This window comes from Pleurodeles waltl, chromosome 11, assembly GCF_031143425.1.
Source record: "Pleurodeles waltl isolate 20211129_DDA chromosome 11, aPleWal1.hap1.20221129, whole genome shotgun sequence".
Lineage (NCBI taxonomy): Eukaryota > Metazoa > Chordata > Amphibia > Caudata > Salamandridae > Pleurodeles > Pleurodeles waltl.
This window is the reverse complement of record NC_090450.1, coordinates 831,581,818-831,597,951: the sequence shown is the minus strand read 5'-3', so window position 1 is coordinate 831,597,951 and position 16,134 is coordinate 831,581,818.

Here is a 16,134-nt window from a genome sequence, read left to right as displayed (position 1 = left end):
CCTCGGCACACGAGCGCCACCGCTGAGGATGAGACCAGCTCGTTGAAGGCACCCAAAGGGTTAAACTGAGAAGAACCAGTCTTTCACCTCAAAATGTCGGAGATTGACCATGATCAAAATGAACCAGCATTTTATACCACCTGATTATACCATTCCAAAACACCACAGTAGGAGGAAGAGGATGATTAGTCAGAATCAAGTATGCTAGCTGACCAATTTCTGAGTCAACCACTAGAGTTTGAGGGAAAACTCTACTTCCCAGACTAAGTATTCCAGTGCCACCATATAACTTTTTAAGCATTTTTCTTTGCAAAACAATTGCTAGTGGAACATTATATTTATGATGAATTTATACTGCCCCACCATTTTATAGTCACATATAAGTCCGGATTGGAATTGAACCTGTGTTCAGTGAAGAAGCATCCACAATCCCTTCAGAACATTGGAAGTGTTGCCTGCCTCCCTCACATGCCATTGCCTATCCTATTTGTTCACATCACCTAGTAGGGCTGCCCTAGAAGATCATTGATTAAAAGATTGTCAGTGTCAATGTCAAATTCCAATGTGTTGATACCATCAAAGAGGAGATATTTTGTTCAACCACCGCACTTGGATTGGAAGAGGTAACTACTAAATAACTATTACACCAATGAGTGGTGATATATTGAGAGATTGTGAATTTGTGAGTGATGACTGTATGTGGTGGCTGACAGTGAGGGAGGGAGTTCAATAAACTTGTAAACTTGTTTCCGATGATTTACAATGTTTGGGGCTAATGGGTGATCATTTTTTCATGAAAGTGATTGGCCTTTCAAAGTTACAGAAATGTTCTTGCAGAATCTGCTCCTTTTTTCTGGCTCCTCAAAACAGACCAGTTCTGTTTCTCTATTTGTTCTTCAACAGGAGTGCACTTCACAGGTCTACCTTGCTCGATTTGGAAATGGGACAGAGTTACTCAGAATCTGAAGGAGGAAGATAAATGGACTCAGGGGGGGACTACCTCAACAGCCGGAAGGAGAGAGTTATTGACTTCAAAGAGAAACAATAATGATGGCAAAAACTTTGAGACCTAGTACTCACTCAGTTCTGTGAAATGGAGAGAGGTGCATTAATTTGGAAATGCTGCTGAGTATGTGTTGTCTGCATTGCTGGCTCAAAAATGAAGCTCCTTCAATGTTCTTGCTCTGCCTCTGAGTCTTCTTGATATACTCCTGACTCCTCATGAAGCTTACCTTGATTCCTTTTATCCTCCTCCTTTACTCTATAATACAGCTAGTGTTTTTTTTTCAATACGCAGCAGGCCTTTTCCTCTCCTGCATGAACAAAACTTGGGGTAAGCCCAAGGCTCCAGCTTACCTTCCGGACAGGTGCAGACAGGCACTCAAGAATCACGGACATTCCAAGAAGAATGGAGATACATTGCCCAATTTGGCAATACAGTATTGTTTCATTTTTTTAACATTTACAATTGTTTGAACTAGGTTGGTAAAATTCAATCTTCCACAAATTGTATATTTCAAAACTAGAAAACATAAAATTTAAGATATATTATCTGGGGTCGCTCTGGGTGCAGAAGGACTGTTTGCAATGCATTTAACCGAACTGTTTCATACTTATCCCTTTGTTTCCTTGTGCAACAAATTGATGATGGTGTGCTGCTCAGTGCCCCAATGAATATTGTTGTGATTACTTTTGTGTGGTGTTTGTCTTTGTCACACTTTTCCCCAAATTCCCTTTCCCATTCATTCATCAAGCCCCTAACCTTCTTCTCCTGGGCTGTGTGATTTATTGAGGCATGACTTAATTTTACTCAATAAATGAATCCCACACATGCTGGGGTGGATGCGGTGAAAGTGACACCAACTCACTGCATGACCTTCTAACCTTCTTTTACCTAGGCAATATTCCACACCAGCCCCATCAACATCATCATTCATGACTTGTGTGTGCCTTCAGTAAAGGCTTAACGTGGTCCAACCACTTTTGAGTCTGAGACCCTTCTCCTGACTCCATGATTTAATTTCCTAAGTTTAGTTTTATAGCTCCCCACAAATGATGAGAAGAAATTGATTCTGCTAGTTTTTGTTATCATACAAGGTCTCTATGCTGTGTGTTTAATGCTGTTATTGTGGCAGTCTGGTCTCAGTCTTCCTATAGTTATGATATATGACCCACTAACCCTCTGTTTTCTTTCAATCAATTTGACAGTGATGGATAACACTTTAATTGATCCATCAGTTGAAATTCATGAAGTGGCACCTTCTGTCTTACCTGGTAGTGTGCTAGCCTGCTACTGCTACAACCTACCACCACCTTAAAATGCCACCTTAGGAAAAACCCTGCAGTAAGAAAACTCCCTTCCTTTCAGGAAAGCGAGGAACTATGGATTGAAGTGAACTTGTTTAGTTAGTGATTAACCCCTACTGAAGAAAATGTCTGTGTGTACTAGGTTTTGGAGGCAAAATAGGCAATGGCAATCATCCCTTAGTGTTCAATATATAGTTTTAGCGGGCAATGGAGCAAGGCTATAAGTAAATGACATACACTTTTTTTAGCAGATTAATAGAAGAGGTGACACTAAAAGACAGCAGTGCAAACTAAAGCACCAAAATAAAGAATGGATGAGATAACAGCTTCAAACAAACTATCGAGGGTCCCTGGTATGATAAGTAGCCCATCCAGGGAGAAATATTTAAATACAAGAAGAGGAAAAATGAGCTACAACCAATATTAAGTACTATCCAAAACAATAAACTCAACAAAAATAGATGACATAAATTCAGAAAATGATCTTTATTACAAATGTATGTACATCCAAAAACAAACACAAATAACTAAATTTATACAATAATACAAATCCCAACATGGGAAAAAAGAACAAGTACTAGTACAAAAAAACTCAATAATTACAAACACATATACAAAAAAACTTGATACACAAAAAACAAAGTGCCACAGAAGACAAGACAGTGAAAATGATCAAACCATAACAATTAACAGAAAAAAATATATAACTCTAAATTTCATGAATATATCTGAATGCAAACTAATATGTACAGTTTTCTTCTTTTGAAAGCTTATTGATGGTCACAATGATGTCATTCTAATATACAAATCCTAATTGTGTCTCCATTTTACTTAATCCCATACAGAGGAAGATTTTGGCACCATGTGTTCATAGTCCATCTAAACAAACAGTAGGAAACAAGCCTACGCGCGTTTCGGCGGTGACCTTCTAATTTATGAAGCCGCCTTCATCGGGGCAGTTCCTTTTCAGAATTTGATATATATAATGCCATAAATTTTATAAATTCTATTGTCCTTCCCGTTGTCATACATCCTAATACAAGCAAGATACAAAATGAAATAATCAATTAATAGGTTCAATCAAAATTCTTGAGATGCAGTGAACCACCACCAACGGTGCCCAGTGCAGATCCAAAACCAACAATAAAAAGGAAAATAAATATAAAGATAAGAATGAAAAATAACAAAGATGAAGAGAGGCAGAGTAAAAGTAAAACAGACACAGTAATAAGAATAATGAAAGAAAAACGAAAAATACCAATCCGAAGGATTTTTTGTAACAATAAAAGATAAGACAAAAAGGACCCCAAGAGAAGTGACCTAAAAGAAAATGTACATGCATACATGCAAACCACCAATGAGTAAAAAAACACTACCAACATTCACTCTGCTAAAAATAGATAAATACCATACACAGGTGTACATGGATTTCCGAGATCCCAGTGAAAAAGGGACTCAGAGCTCTGAATTCAGCATCCATTTACAAACGACTCCTTAAGTAAATACACAACCAAAAGTTGAAAATTATCTACCCAAGTTTCCAACCAACAGACTCTAAGATGGCAAGAGACTGTAAGAACACGTTCTTCTATCAATAGGAACAGAAATTTTCTGCTTGACTTATTGGTTGTAACTCATTTTTCCTCTTCTTGTATTCAAGTATTTCTCCCTGGATGGGCTACTTATCATACCAGGGACCCTCAATAGTTTATTTCTCATGTGAAACGACTCTTTGTCGAGAGGGTTATGTCTGTATGTTTCTAGATGTATGTCAGAAATGGAGGTCCTTTTCTTGAGATTCACTGACCACCGGTTTTTATGATCTTTTGATTTATTTATTCTTTTTCCTTTCATGTTTGATTATTTTATTTTTCTATTTCTTGTGTTGGAGAGTGTGGTGAGTTTCTGATCTAATCTGTTTTTTGTGTTTTGTCAACTATGGATGGAATTAAAACATTTGGCTTTTCTGAAGAGGATTTAACGAAACTGTTAGGGCAACCCAGACTAGGAACAGGGTCGAGCCCAGGTTTCAACCAACCCAAAGAGGGCTGGTTCAAACTAGTGGAATTGAAAAAGAAAGCTAGACGAACGGAATTACATGCGGACTTCATGTTAGAATATCTGAGGGCAGGAGTAATACCAGCGGGCCTAAGGGTGAGAAATATACCAGGGCTTTCATTGAAATATGGAAATTCTTAGAGAAATGGTCCCTAATATCAAACAGATGTTCTCGCAATTGGATGATTCTTATCGTAGAGACTGCGAGGGAACTGATTGAAACATTAGCTATAGAAATACAGACACTTGAAGAAGAACTAAAAACCCAAGACTCCGTACATGAAGCTAAAAAGCAATTGGAGATGGTTAATCAGGAACTACATTCCTTTGATGCTTATCTGATAAAAAGGAAGACAGACAAATTACGAAAGGACATTAGATGGTTTACCAAAGAAAAAGCTTACCCCTATTTGTCAGATAAATACTATCAGAACTACAATCAAACAGGCCAATACTCGGATCGGCAATTTTGGACTAACAAAAAAATGGTCACCTTTTGTGACACATCGGAGTCTGACGGGGAAGGTACTAGTGACCGTCCAGACCAATTGGGAAATAGGAGTCCCTATAATGAGAGTTTTAACCAGTCTAATCGTTTTTTATCCCGGAGAGGATCACAACGTACCAGGTTCAGAAGTCAACAGAGAGGCAGATATTACAACGTAGACAATCCTGCACACTTTTTACAGACAAGGAGACAACAATGCAGGAGGGACTAGATTTCATACCAGTATTTAACCTTACTTCTCTACCGTTAGACGCAGCTATGGAAGCAGTTTTGAAAAAAGGACTATCCTTTGTGCCAAGTGTTTCCATTAGCTATTTTGGTCTTGTTACTGATTTATGTGCCTTTTTTAGACGCATTAGGCTTAGAAGATTTTTTGAGAACAGGAACAATATCGTGGAGAACAACCTGTCAGGGTTGAAACCTATTTCTACTTTTATTCCCAGGCTTGATATGGTGGGACCAGAAATAAGAATTTTAGAGAATTTGGCCCTAGAGAAAGTTAAAAAGGTTTGTAAATTTACTCCCAAGCCTGCCACAAATCTTACGAAAAATGAACAGGCCCTTCTCAAACTTCAGCAAAATAAGAACATTGTCATTAAAACCTGTGATAAAGGGGGAGGAATTGTACTTCTAGAGACAGAGCAATATAGACAGAAAGTCAATCTTATGCTAGGAGTGACAGAGCATTATAGCAAAGCCAATAATAATTGGCAGAGAGATGTAAAAAAGGCAATTCAGGAAGTAACTTTAAAAGCATACAATGAAGGGTTGATTTGTGACAAAGAATATCTATTTTTGAATCCCACCACCACCAGAGTTCCCATTTTGTATGGTCTGCCTAAAGTACATAAAAATGAAGCTGACCCTCCTTTTCGTCCTATATTGTCTACGGTAGGTTCTATCACCGAACCCATATCTAAATATGTGGAAAACTTTTTGAAGGAAAGAGTGGTTCAACTCCCTGCATACATTGAAGACACAGGACATATTATTTCGAAATTGGAAGGGGTTAGTTTCAATCCAGATACTGAGTTGTTGTTGACCATGGACATCGAGGCTCTGTATACGAATATTCCTCAATTTGAAACCTGGCAAGCCGTCCATCAACTTTTCGAAAAAGAAGGTATGACTGATCATCTGGTGTTGGTCCTTGACTGTTTAAAAATTGTTTTGGAAGGCAATTTCTTTGAGTTTGATGGCAAAATGTACCAGCAGAAGAAGGGAGTTAGTATGGGGGCAGCGTGTGCCCCCAGTGTAGCAAATATCTATGTTGGTCTATTCAAACAAACCCATATTTACAACAAAATTGCCCCCTTTTATGAGAATATTAGGCTATGGTTCAGATACATTGACAATGTTTTCTTTGTATGGTCAGGATTAGAAGAACAATTGGACGAATTTTGTGAATGGATTAATCTATGTGAAAGAAATCTTAGATTTTCTATCCATAGAAGCAGGGACAGAATCAAATTTTTAGATATTTGGATAAAAAACCATAATTTCCATGAGGAAGTGTCTTTATATACTAAATCTACGGCAAAGAATACTATCTTGCATTATGACAGCTACCATCCAAACAGTCAAAAACAAGGGGTTCCCTTTAGTCAATTCCTTCGGATCCGTAGAAACTGTACGAACTTAGAGAATACAATATACACGCGGATGTACTCCAGAAAAAACTTTTGTTAAGGGGTTATCCTAAGAGATTGATCAGAGAATCGCACAAATGAGCTAAGTACTACAATAGAGAAAGCATGTTCCAACAACGTACTAAACAATCCAAATCACAATTAGTTTGTGTTATTCAACATTCTAACATGAATGACAAAATCAGAAAAATAATTAACAATAACTGGCAAATCCTGAATTGTGATCAAACTATGGTAGCCTTAGAGAGACCCCTATTGGCGTTCAAGAAGAATCAGAATATTCGTAATAAATTGGTGAAGGTAGCCCTACCACAAGACAAAGATTTTTGCCAAAAGTCCATCACTGGATTAGTCCCAGTCAAAGGAAATCACTGGTGTGAGACCTGAAAAGCATGTCCGAAAGCAATTGTAAGTGATTCACTGGTTTGGAATCGTAGAAAATACAAATTGTTTGACATGACTAATTGTAAAACATCAAACTGTATATATCTGATCACTTGCCCCTGCCCTGCCGGGGATGGGGGTGAGACTGGTCGTGAGATCAGAGTTTGAATTTCAGAACATCTATCGAATATTCACAACAAAAGGGAGGGAGCTCCTTTAGTACAACATTGGTTGAAAGAAAAACATGGCTTAGATGATTTGGCTTGGACGATTTTGGAGAAAATCAAGGACGTCCCAGGCAAGGAATAAGAAAATCTAAGAAAGAAACAGGAGTTTTTTTGGATTTTTACCTTGGAGACACCATGTAATGGCCTAAATGAGCATATACCGTGGGAGAATGCCTTAATTTGAGTGTACAGGGAGTTGGGAGTCCCCTTTCCGGTAGGATGCAGTTTTAATTAATTGATGGGCATCCACTGTGAGCCTTAGGTTCCATTTTGAGGGTTAGTTTAGCCCGGGCTCAACCTCTATTGTTGACACCATCTGGTTGGGGAAATCGGATCTTTTTGATATTCTCTCCCCTCTTTTGAACTCATTGGTGGAGTTGAGTCTTTTTGACCACTTTATTATGGTTAATAGTTAGTTTTGTAGCCTCCCTGTCTGGACGTTTGTGGCCATCACAAGTTGTGGGGTGGCCTTTTGTTCCAACATTAGAGCGAGATGTTCAGCCTTTCAGATGAAGATCATTGTATCCATTGGCTGCTCTATTGGATCAGCTAAGTACTTCTTAGGCTCCCCTCTTTTCTTTTCTTTTCTTTTCTTCTTTTTTTTGCTTCCTTTTTTCTCTCCTTTTCTTTTTCTCTCCTTTTCTTTTTTCTTTCCCTTTTTCTTTCTTTTTTCTTCTTTTTCTATTTTTCTGACCATTCCAAGATGGCCGCCATCGTTTTATGTTTATTCTTTGGGAATGAGATCCCGTGCATATAGGAGACATCTTGCAGTCGTCCGACCGTCATTTTGACAGTTTTGAGATGGCCGCCACCAGGTTGTTGTCTTTTGCTGGAACCGTGATCCTGTGTGTATTTAAGACACCTCGCAGTTATTTTATCGCAAGTTTGACCATTCCAAGATGGCTGCCATTGGTTGGTGTGGATCTCTGAGATTGAGATCCCGTTTAAATATGAGACGTCTCGCGGTCTTTCGACCTAGATCTTAAGCGAGATGCCTGATTTAAAAATTGAGGGCTATCCATTGACCAATCTTTGGCGTGTCACTCGAGTTTTGTACTTTGAAGAGCCCAGTTAAATATAAGGTATGTTTTTGAAAGAGGAATCCTTTTTGCTATTCAACTAAACAAGGGCCGCTATTTTTCGCCATCAGGATTCTAGCTTCCCACATTTGATTTAAATGTTTGGTATATGCAAAGACAGAATTTTAAGAATATACCTTGATAGGTTATAATGTTGTATTAACATAAATTGTCAGTTGGAAACAGCAATGTTAGTGTAACTGATAGGAGTTGAGTTAATTACCTTTTTTTGTGTTAAGTTGGTTAGTCTTATAATACTAGGGCCAACTTTCTTGTGGGTGAACGATGGGGCCCCCTGATTCTCGAGGACAAGTCCTTTGCACTAACCATGTTGATTCACTTACTGTAAAGAATGGGGAATGAGTGACAGTCTGATAAAAGAATATTTGGAATTAGACATTGAAGATGATTCTTGGGTTTGCATCCTTTTCTCTTTCCGCTGTAGATGGAAGGGCTATGAGATCTGAAAGTTACGTGAAGGATGCCCTGAGATATTTGCACCATAGAAATTATCATGGTAAGTCAAGCAGAAAATTTCTGTTCCTATTGATAGAAGAACGTGTTCTTACAGTCTCTTGCCATCTTAGAGTCTGTTGGTTGGAAACTTGGGTAGATCATTTTCAACTTTTGGTTGTGTATTTACTTAAGGAGTCGTTTGTAAATGGATGTTGAATTCAGAGAACTGAGTCCCTTTTTCACCGAGATCTCAGAATTCCATCTACACCTGTGTATGGTATTTATCTATTTTTAGCAGAGTGAATGTTGGTAGTGTATTTTTACTCATTGGTGGTTTGCATGTATGCATGTACATTTTCTTTTAGGTCACTTCTCTTGGGGTCCTTTTTGTCTTATCTTTTATTGTTAAAAAAAATCCTTCGGATTGGTATTTTTCATTTTTCTTTCATTATTCTTATTACTGTGTCTGTTTTACTTTTACTCTGCCTCTCTTCATCTTTGTTATTTTTCATTCTTATCTTTATATTTATTTTCCTTTTTATTGTTGGTTTTGGATCTGCACTGGGCACCGTTGGTGGTGGTTCACTGCATCTCAAGAATTTGGATTGAATCTATTAATTGATTATTTCCTTTTGTATCTTGCTTGTATTAGGATGTCTGACAACGGGAAGGACAATAGAATTTATTAAATTTATGGCATTATATATATCAAATTCTGAAAAGGAACTGCCCTGATGAAGGCGGCTTCATAAATTAGAAGGTCACCGCTGAAACGCGCGTAGGCTTGGTTCCTACTGTTTGTTTAGATGAACTATGAACACATGGCGCCAAAATCTTCCTCTGTATGTGATTAAGTAAGATGGAGACACAATAAGGGTTTGTATATTAGAATGACATCATTGTGACCATCAATAAGCTTTCAAAAGAAGAAAGCTGTACATATTAGTTTGCATTCAGATATATTCATGAAATTTAGAGTTATATATTTTTTTCTGTTAATTGTTATGGTTTGATCATTTTCACTGTCTTGTCTTGTGTGGCACCTTGTTTTTTGTGTATCAATTTTTTTCCATATGTGTTTGTAATTATTGAGCTTTTTTGTACTAGTACTTGTTCTTTTTTCCCGTGTCGAGATTTGTATTATTGTATAAATGTAGATGTTTGTGTTTGTTTTTGGATGTACATACATTTGTAATAAATATCATTTTCTGAATTTATGTCATCGTTTTTTGTTGAGTTTATTGTTTTGGATAGTACTTAATATTGGTTGTAGCTCATTTTTCCTCTTCTTGTATTGAGGTAACAGCTTCACCATTACCTTTGCAATCACTTGGTATTGGACTTCGTGCTCTCTGCAGGATCACCTCCAAACTTTTTGCCTTCACCCCACCCTTTCAGTTTTGCTCAATTTCTTTTTGTTGGCTAACTAGTGATTAAAATGCTTGCAATCTCTTCTTTAAAAATGGTAAAATTGGCTTGCGCCCAAATGGCACATTTAATGTATCTATAAGTCCCTAGTACAGTGGAACTACATGTATTTCTGGACAGTAAATTAAATGCTACTAGTGGGCCCACAACACTTATTGTGCCACTCTCTTTTTACCTTATTAAACATGTCTCAGGCCTGTCCTTGCAGCATGTGTGCAGTTTTGTACTACCAGTTCGACTTGGCAAGACAATCTGCTTGCCAGGCCTAACACTCTCTTTAATTACATATATGTTTCCCCAAAGTCGTCTCTAAACAGCCCATAGTGCAGGGTGCATTTTATATAAAAAGTTGAACATTTAATAAGTGGTGACTTTTGTTTGGGAGCAGGTGCGAATATCATTTTTGGTGTCTACGGAATTGTAATTCAAAATCCTCATAAAGGTAAAGTATGGTTTTAAGTTGCAATTCTAAAAAAAGCCACTTTTCAAAAGTTGGCATTTCCTTGGTTTAACCATTTGGGGTCTCCAGCCTGTTTCTTGGGCCACATGACTGAGGGCCTAGTTACGATCCCGGTGGCAGCCAATGTGGCAGTCCGTCGGCCACATTGCAACCCTAGAGGTTGGACTACCAGGGAACCGCCAGCTCTGAAGAATCTTGGATCCCAGAAGTCTGGTGGTGGTCAGGTGGTAATCCGCTAGGGCAACGCTGCAAGCGGCGCTGTCATGCGAATTACAACCTCATTCTCTGCCAGCGATTTCATGAAAAGGATGGTGGTTGAACAGATGCAGGGGGCCATAGGCGGGCCCCTGCACTGCCCATGCCCTTGATAGAGAACAGGTACAGGGGCCTCCCTGCCCAGCACCTTTTCAGACAGTGAACATTGCGAGGGAGCTGGTTCACCCTGCTAGGTACAACATTGCCGATGGTTCAATTGCGAGCCAGAGACAATGCTTTAGCCTGTTGCCCCCAAAGCCAGCAGGAAACCCATAAAAGCTCGGGTGGGGAGGTCACCGCATATGCGGCAGCCACCATCTTGGGAGTTTTCCATCTGCCAAACTCATAATGGGGCCCTAAGTGTAGTTGGCAGTTGGCCTTTGTGAATTCCTCCCATTCAACCACACAAACAAGACAATGGATTTTGGCAGGATGGGCTGTCCAAGCAGTTTGGGGGCGGCAGAGCTGTGCACAGCCTCACTTGCACTTCAAAGACTCTAGTTAGCTGGCCTCCTGATCAAAGCCTTTGGGACAGAAAAGGCTTCAACCATCTTGAACCCACACTGAGACTCAGCCTGAGTCAGTCCTCACCCTCCAAGTGGTGCCCCTTCACTCCTGAATCCTTGAAATTGTTACTAAAGAAACCAAGTGGACCAAATCCAAAACTTGTGACTTTGAACATTTTCTGTTAAAAAGTGCTCTGAGAACCGAGAGGAGACCAGGACCTACCTGCTTGCTGACCCACCCAAGGTGCATCACCAGTCTGACTGATTTTGTGGCAGCTCCTGTTATGTTCTTCTTTGCAGCAGCAAATCCAGTTTAGCAGCTCTTCGCAAAAGGGGTATCAGACCTTGTGGAGACCTTGTTGACCACAGCCTGCAGATTTGTCCCACTGGAGATTTGTGACTTCCATAAAAGAAACTCAGGGCCTAATTAAGAGTTTTGTGGGTGAAGTTACTCCATCACAAACACGATGGACATCCACGACTGCTGTATTACAATTCCATTATATCCTATGGAGCTCATAATGTGGCGGACAGGATATCTGTCACATTTGTGATAGAGTAACTAATTTGCCAAACTGAAATCAGGCCCTAAGTCTGACTGCAGAAATCTTCATTTCAACTTAGCCAAAGGACTCCTTGATGATGACGTTTTCTCCTCCGACACTACCAGCTGCCTTGCCCCACTGAACTTTACCCTCTCAGGTATTTTTCTTCAAAAATTCTTCTCTAAGTCCAAAGGTAAGCAAAGACCAGGCCCAATCCACTACATGTTTTGAATCAGGCTCCATTTCATTATGTCACAACTTTTGACTTTGCCCCAGTCTCGCATGACTAGATGTCGGCGTTTGACACTATTTTTCACTTTAAATATTAAAAATCCATAACTCTGGTCATAATGATTTAATTTTTCGTGTTTTGGTGTCAAATAATTTAATAAGATTTACTTAATTTTTCTAAACTGGTGTGGAATTTCTTGTGATGTGTTTTCACTTTATTACTGTTTATGAGCTGAATAAATACTTGTCTGTAAGTTAAGCCTGACTGTTTTTCTGCAAAGCTATGAGAGGGATACACACAGGTTAGTTTAGTAACATTTTGTGGTTCTCCTTGACAAGGATTGTGCCTAATGCTTGAGTGGGGATCTTCCCCTTTTCCCTCCTTAACCAATAACCCAGTTTCTCACACCTGGTCAACCAGTTTTACAATGGAGAAATGGAAGGAAGGTTTTCAAGCATATATTGAGACAATTGAGGGTGACAATTTCACGGGGAAAGGAAGTTATTCCTCCTCAAACATTGTTTATGTGCAGATATCAGATCGATACTGAAACTCCTTTCAGTACCTTTTAAAGAAGAGGAGTATGTAGGAAAATATGATTGGACCATAAAGAGACTAGATTGAAAATATGAAAAGAAGAAAAACAAAGTTTAATAAAAACATAGGTTCTTGAAGCAAGGGCTGTTGCCTGGAGAGTCCGTAGATGATTTTGTTGTGGCTTTAAGATGTTTGGTGGGATCTTGCAATTAGAAGGCATTCCATGATGAGATATTGCAAAACCAAAATATCTAATAAAAGAATGCAAGCAAAGTATTGATGACTGATGAACTCACATTAGACAAGACACTAAATCCTGCTAGGACATTTCAGAATATGTCAGAGGACATGAAGCTATTGGAATCAAATAGGAGAGGTGTCCAAAAAAGGCACACAGCCAATGATGAGACATATCCGGCATTGGGACAAACAGGAAATGCAGACAAAGGGGTCAATTTACACAAATTGTTTGGGGGGGAGGGATATAAGTATAACACCAATGTGGGAAACTATGTGAATACTATTGGGTCAATGGCAGACACAGCAAGGGCAGACTATGACTCTGTTAAGGGTGAGGTGTACTTATGTCATGTGTGATATGAATGTCGATCATAAAAATAATTTTGTGATTTGACTGTGAATCACAAACCATTGAGAATGAAGGTGAATTCAGGGACAATTTGCACTTTGGTGGGTGAGGACCTGACATAGTTCTATAAGGACGAGGTGTTAGTACCATCAGATGTGAGTTTGATGATGTATAATAGGAAAAGAATAGAGATCAAAGAGTATTTTGAGGCCAACAATAATTTCAAACATGGTGGATGTTTGCTCAGCTGGCCAAAACAAACAGAATTAGGAATCACATTGGATCATAATCATCCTGATCAAGTACTAAACATGGAAACTAGTTTAGTTGAAGACAAACTAGAGCTGTGGAAGAATAAGTATCCTGGGGTGTTTACCAACAAACATGGTTTGTTGAAAGGTTTTAAACACAAGACAAGATTGTGCAAGGGTGCCAAAACAACCATCCACAAGGTGTGACCAGTGCTGCTAGCACTGAGAGATGAATTAAGGAAAGGATTAGCTACGTTATGTGGTGAGGGTATCATAGAACCAATTGATGCATCTGAATAGTTAGTATCAATAGTTTTAGCTCACAAAGCTGGTGGGTGATTAAGGATGTGTGTGGATTTGAGAGACTTGATTTGGAGCATGCATACTAATCACCATCCTCTCTGCGTTATGTTCGAAATGCTGAGCACATTAGAAGGAGCTGAAGTATTTTGGGCTCTGGAATTGTCCTCATCATATCATCAAATAGCTCTGGAGGAAGAAGCCAAACCCTTAACCTCATTTGTAACACCAGAAGGAGAGTATAGATTTTGTTGTATGTCAAGTGGACTTGGCACAGCTTCAGCTGTGTTCTAAAAGGCTATGCAACAAATGTTGATAGAAGTGACAAATATCACATATTTTCAGGGTATCATACCAGTTTGTGGGAGGAGCTGGGATGAGCACGATAAACCATGAAGATGGTTTTAAACATTCCTGTGACAAATGGTCTAATTATTGAGGAAGCAGACAGATGCCACATTGAAATGTCTGGAGTTGATTATTTAGGTCATTACAATGATTGCAAAGGTGGTAGACCAAAGAAGAGTCCGGTAAATACAATTCAAGAGGTGCCTATCCCAGTAGATAAGAAACAACTTTACGCATTTTTGAGAAAGGCTGAGTACCATGCCAAATTTACTGCACATTTTTCTGAAAAAACATGCATAAGCTACTGTAGAACAATGTAACATTTCAGTGGTGCAAAATATGTGAAGGTTAATTTGTGAGAGTGAAGATGGAGATTTCAATGGCTCCATATCTGAAACCATTTGTCACCATGTTACCTACAGACAACTGATTAATGCGATTAAATATGGTTTGAGTGAAGTACTGATGCTAACAAATAAAGGCAAAGATGTAATGGTAGCGTATCCATTTAGAGCATTAGGACAAGCTGAATTAATTACTTTGTTCTTGAAAAATAAGCACTGGCATGTTACTGGGGACTTACCTAATTTAGACAAAATGTGTGATGAAGCATGTTTTCTGGGAGATCCAACTGCAAGCCCCTAGTAAATGTTTTCACAACAAAGGCTGATTAAGTAACTCCTGCGTTGCACATTGGTTGTTCCAGCTGCAAGAATTCCTTTTTGATGCTGAGTATGTACCGAGTACCAAAGTATTTTGGAACTGGCTAACAAAGGACAGATAAGAATAGAATGGCTGCAGTGAAGAGAAGAATTAGAAAGTATTTTTGGTTACAGTAGCTTGATGATGAATGGCTGGTATGGCCAGACAATGTGTGAGTTGTGCCTTGAGTGATGAGTCTCAAAAGGTGATGACATGTTCTCGTCAGGTAATTGGCAAGGAAGACAGTCCCTGGAGATAAATAGCCTTGGATATCATGGATCCCTTTGTCACATTTGGTTCAGAAACAGTGTTCACACCAGTGCCTATCAATTTGTTCTTGCAGTGATTGGAAGTTATGAAGTTGAAGCATGTTGAAACAAAGAATATCATTGACTTCTTAGAAGAGGTTTTTTTTCTCAGGGAATGGGTGTCTACAAGAATTGTTATGGAAAATGGCATTCAATTGGTGTCAAGAGAACTAATGTTATTTTTGAACAAACTAGGTATATGTCACATAGGAATGGCAGTACACTGTCACCAAGGCAATGCTGTGGTGAAGAGATGGATAAGGATTTTGAAGAATGATTTGTTATTGGCCCTTTGTGAAGGTGGAGCTTGGCATGCATCTTTCAAAGAACTTGTGTGAGCTCACAGATTGACAGTTAACACTAATCCTAACACTAATCCATGAGACACCCCATGTAAATTATTGAGGACAATAAAATTTTCCTAATTGAGGTTAGGTTGGATGGTGAAGTTGAACTCTAGCACGAGTGTAGAAATTTTGAATGGGGAAAGTAGGATGCCTTTCAGACATGGTTTTTGAGAAGGTGATTCTAATAGGGTTAAGTTAGGGCTTTTTGTGAGGAAAGGCATGTCCCAGTTTTCCAATCCATTGCAAATAAAGAGTGTGCAGAAGTGTTTTAATGAATTGTTAGATGGTAATGCGTACAACATAAAAAAGTCATAAGAGTGTCTGAATATTTGTTAGCACCCGAGAATGCCTATGAACTCAGAGTAAAATGGTTCATCGCAGAGGCAAGTGGACCCAGAAAAAACACTAGGCAGAGTGATTAGAAGCCCTTGGATCTGAAATGGTAAATTAAAACGAATCCAAATGAGCAATTAGAAACTATGAACTCAAGCGAGTATAAGTAATCTTTGAATTTGCACTATAATTATAGAGAAGAGAAAGGGCTGTGACGGGAGAGACGGAGTGATGCACTGAGTGAGACGGAGCGAGCGAGACGGAGCTGACGCGCTAACAAGGGCGCCGCTGTAGACGCGGACGAGGGCATCAGCTGCCGTTGCGG